The sequence below is a fragment of the Malus sylvestris genome, chromosome 4, assembly GCF_916048215.2.
Source record: "Malus sylvestris chromosome 4, drMalSylv7.2, whole genome shotgun sequence".
NCBI classification, from domain to species: Eukaryota; Viridiplantae; Streptophyta; class Magnoliopsida; order Rosales; family Rosaceae; genus Malus; species Malus sylvestris.
The window spans coordinates 30,169,098-30,173,968 of NC_062263.1; the positions used below are offsets into that span (position 1 = coordinate 30,169,098).

The 4,871-nt window shown below is 38.3% G+C and overlaps 1 long non-coding RNA gene across 1 annotated transcript; it reads left to right on the forward strand.

Moving 5' to 3' along the window:
• Positions 1 to 2,490: 2,490 nt before the first annotated feature.
• Positions 2,491 to 3,660, forward strand: LOC126618574 (uncharacterized). Its single transcript, XR_007621770.1, has 2 exons — positions 2,491 to 2,829; positions 3,011 to 3,660. It is a non-coding gene; the product is annotated as an uncharacterized LOC126618574 (long non-coding RNA).
• The last annotated feature ends 1,211 nt before the right edge of the window (positions 3,661 to 4,871 follow it).

Sequence of the window (4,871 nt, forward strand, 5' to 3'; positions counted from 1 at the left end):
TAATTTGATGAGATTATGTTTTTAAGTAAATGTTATGTTCTTTACTAGGCTGTTTGGATGCAATTTGATTACATTTTCCGTTCGATCTGCAACTAATTTTCCTATGCCTATTGCAGCAATGATACCAATCCCATGGCGCTGAAGGCAGAGGAGAATGCAAGTCTGCAACGCGAGATGAAGTTGTTTATGGCTACACTAATTGCCATGGCAACCTTCTATGCTGGACTTTACCCTTCACGCGCTCTTGTTAAGAACCAGTTCCTTTTCCAACTCTTTGAAGTTTTCAAAGCCACAGGGTTTTTCATCTCCATTTGGATGATGAAAATCCTCAGCAGGGGTTCCCCGATCAAGTTTACATTGAAGCCGCTCCTCCCTTTACTGTGCCTTGTTTACATACTGTGCATTGTTGTCACATTAAAAAGCACTTCTAAGTTTTAACCATCCAAAAGCACATGCCGGCAAACCCTACATTTTTAACCCCTATAGATTGACCAACTAGGGTAACTTCCCATCCTTTGGAAAATGATGAGATCCCGTGATCGTGACCGTTTATTGTATATCATACGATCAGAAATCATTTAAAATTTAAAATTTAATATAAATAATACCTAATAAAAACTGATCGCACGATATATGATGAACGATCATAATCACAAAATTCTCAGAATCTCCAAGAAAATGATCCTTTTGTCATCCCAATTACCGCTGCGTCATTTTCACCCTCCCACATCCCTTCTTTCTCCTCACGGTCCCCGGAGTTTACTCTTGAGGTAATAAAATAATTATCCATTTTATTTTATTATTTATCCTCTTTCAACTCTTGTCGCACAAACCGCAGCACTAGAAGCAGCTTGTTCATAAAAAGTAAATTTAAATAATTAAATAAACACTAGTAGAAAGAGAAGCCCAGACCTTCTCTAGTTTCTAGTTTCTAGAACCTTCTTTTGTTCGTGTGTTCTTTCCAGACCGTTAAACTCTAACCCTAGAGATATTTTAGGTTTCAGATCTAGGGTTTTTGAGGTTTGGTGGTGACTGGAGCTTGGATTTTAGTTTCATTTATTTACCAATCCTTATTTTTTTGTCAATGAATTGTCATTAACGATTTTATCTTGTTCTGTTTCAGATTCTTGATTTTTTTTTTATGAACATGGCAAAGAGGTCATTTTTCTTTTTTATTTTGTTTTATCTTTGAATGTTTTTGTTTTAGTATATGATTGTTTTGAACTTGTGATGTTACTCTGCATTTTTTTTGCCATTTAAGTCAATGTGTTCTCTGAACAAAATAGAGGATTAGGCAAGATTAGTCTTCCCGTGTTAGTCTAAAAGACGTTGGAACTTCATGTATTAGATTATGATTGTCGTAAACTAGTGATGCTACTCTGTTTTGTTTTTGTTTTTGTTTTTTTTTTACCCTTTGAGTATATGCGTTCTCCGAAAATAGAGGATTAGGAGAGATTAGTTCTTCAGTGTTAGTCTAAAGGACGTCAGGGCGCCATATTTTGATTATACGTGTTGTGAAACTTGAGATGCTACTCTGCATGTCATTTAAGTATATGCATTGTTTGAAAAATAGAGAATTAGGCGAGATTAGTTATTTAGAGTTAGAAGTAATGCTATTGGCCTTAACTTCTGCTTTGGTTGGCTTGGGTAGGCTGACCGGCAAACCAGGGTATGTTCTTTGCCAGGTTTATGTTAAGAGTTATCCCACATTGGTGAGGGACAAGATTTGCTATGTGCTTATATGATCTTGAGTCACTCCAATATTGCTAATTGGTTTTATGGTGGAACCCCAATTTCATCATGGTATCAGAGCAAGGTTGTCCACGTGTGAAGCCCAACGGCCACATGCGCTCCACGTCACCCAGTTGTTATTCACGTGTAGGCTTGAAAATCTGCCACACGTGCAGGAGCGTGTTGATGTTGGGAAAAAAACTTAGAGTACACAACTCTAACACAAGTAAACAAATTACTTGTATTACACACACAAAATATTACAACACTCACAATGACACAACTTTAGAAGCAACGACACTCACTCACTTTCTAGATACACACTCTAAATCACTCACACTCCTACAAAACTATTCTTGCTTCTCACTCTCACTTGGTTGCCTACTACTACTACTACTTGATTTCTTGTTGGTTGATAACACACATACATACATATTTATAGTGAGGTTTGCCGACTTACAAAGTTGGCTAGAACATTACAGTGCAATGGTTATGCATTGCACCGACTCACACATGCAAACCGATTTGGGCTTTTTACAACAGACACACAATTTGGCTTTTAGGTCTTTCTACAATCAAACCATTCACCTAGATTTTCTTAAGCCTAAGACGGTGGACATAGGCTTTTCCACCCAAACACTAATTGCTGCACTTTGCTGGAGTTTTCTAGCATATTCTTAATATGCATGCACCTTTTATACATACACCACTGACTAACAATCTTGCTAGAATTATCTAGCATTTTCCAGCATGCATCGGCCACCTTCAATATTACTTGCTAGAATCTTCTAGCACAATCCCATGCATATTTGAACTAGAATAATTTAGTTCATTTGTACCGACTGATCTTAATAGGCTGGTGTTGATCTTTAACAGTTGAGAGTTGTCCCACATTGGTGAGGGACAAAGTTTGCTATGTGCTTACATGATCTTGGGCTACTACCTATATTGCCAATTGGTTTTATGGTGGAACCCCAATTTCATCAGTTTAGATACAACTGGTTTTATTGTTGAATGCTATTGATTTAGATTCGCAATGTTCCTCTGGTTTTTTTGCCAATGAAGTATGTGTTGTTCGAAAACGTTTACGATTTACAGGTTTGTATTCTTGTTTTCCCAAAGTTAATGAGGATTTGATGAGGTTAGTTTTTTTGTGTTAGTCGAAAAGAATCCGGACCACACCACAGTTTTATATTCTCATTTAACTTGTGATGGTCCTCTGTTATAGCATATATTTGATGAGATTATGTTTATAAGTAAATGTTCTGTTCTTTACTAGGCTGTTTGGATGCAATTTGATTACATTCTCCGTTCGATCTGCAACTGATTTTCCTATGCCTATTGCCGAAATGATACCAACCCCATGGCGCTGGAGGCAGAGGAGAATGCAAGTCTGCAACGTGAGATGAAGTTGTTTATGGATACACTAATTGCCATGGCAACCTTCTATGCTGGACTTTACCCTTCACGAGCTCTTGTTAAGAACCAGTTCCTTTTCCAACTCTTTGAAGTCTTCAACGCTGCAGGGTTTTTCATCTCCATTTGGATGATGAAAATCCTCAGCAGGGGTTCCCCGATCGAGTTTACATTGAAGCCGCTCCTCCCTTTACCGTGCCTTGTTTACATACTAGGCATTGCAAATATGTTTTCTTGCTCCTGCTGCACCTGCAGGTTATGGATGTGATAATGTAATTCGGTCAGAAACATGGTAACTCTGTTGTCTAACTGGCGTTTTCGGGCACCTGAAGTTTATGAATGTGATGTAATTCTGTAGAAACATGGTACCTTGTTATGTAACTGGTGTTTTCGAAAACCCGAAGCTTATGATGTTAATTAACTGGTGTTTTTGGGCACCTGAAGTTTATGTAGTGGATTTGCAAGATTTGTGACTACTTGTTTAATTGCTGTATTTGAATACAGTTTCATCAATAGAGCAGATGTGATTTAGTTCCTTTAGTGAATGAAAAGTTTTGATGTAACAGGTTTGATAGGGGGGATGCACATATATCCCTATTACGAATAACATATCTTGATCATAAAAATTAAATGATCAGGAAACATATCAAGTAAATGAACGATTTATTATGAATATGTTACTTTGTTGATGCACAAAATCAGCGAGGACTTTGGTACAACAGAAAGTGTCAGGTTTGTGACCTTCGCTTGGTTGCTTCGATCACTAGTGAAGATAAGTACGTAAATGAATAGGGACAGGGAAGCAAATACAAGATGTATGTGGTTCACCCAGATCGGCTACATCCACGGAGTAGAGGAGTTCTCATTAATTGTGAAGGGTTTACACAAATACATAGGTTCAAGCTCTCATTTTGTGAGTTATAGTGAATAGTTTAGTACAAAATGACATTAGAGATTATTGTGGGAGAATGATCCCTATTTATAGAAGAGAGTTTCTAGTTTTGTTCTAACATTGACACGTGTCGTGTTGTGATTGGCTTCTGATGTTGACACGTGTCGAGCTGTGATTGGCTTCTGATGTCGACACGTGTCGCATTGTGATTGGCCTCCTGGTTGAAGGGAAGCTCTTCTGGGTCTTCGACGGTATAACGTTGACCGGTGCTCAGTAGTTTCGAGATTGGTCAAGTATGGTACAAACAGTGCTCCCCTAAGTTCCCGAGTGAGGGAAGCTCCTCGGTTGGGGACTTGCAAGATCCAAGCCATTGAGTAATCACGAAACTTCTAAGTACTGAAGTGTGGTATCATTTTCACGTGCCTTATCTGTCTCATATGTAGATGTGATATCTTCTCTGGAAGTACTTTTCCTCCATCCATGGGTGGTATCTTTAACCGATGAAGATGCACAAGGTAATGTATCAATTTCACTTGAAGCTTACTTGTAGTTTCGGGCTTGGTCAAGTGCGATACAAACCCTATAGTAGGAGTCTCCGAGAGATAAGAAAAATAAATTACATCACTTTAAAGTAAGGAAAATAAATCACATCATTCTGGTGGGGTGTTTATTCCTCACTTTTTCTTTCTGCTTTTGTTTTTGCTTTCTCTTTTCCACCACACATCTCTCTGTCTCCGTCTTTGCGCTACTGTCCATTTGTAAAGAGCATCTTTAGAGGTCATCACTTATGAACCCCGCGACCACTTTCTTTGAAGGTCATCAACCCACATGT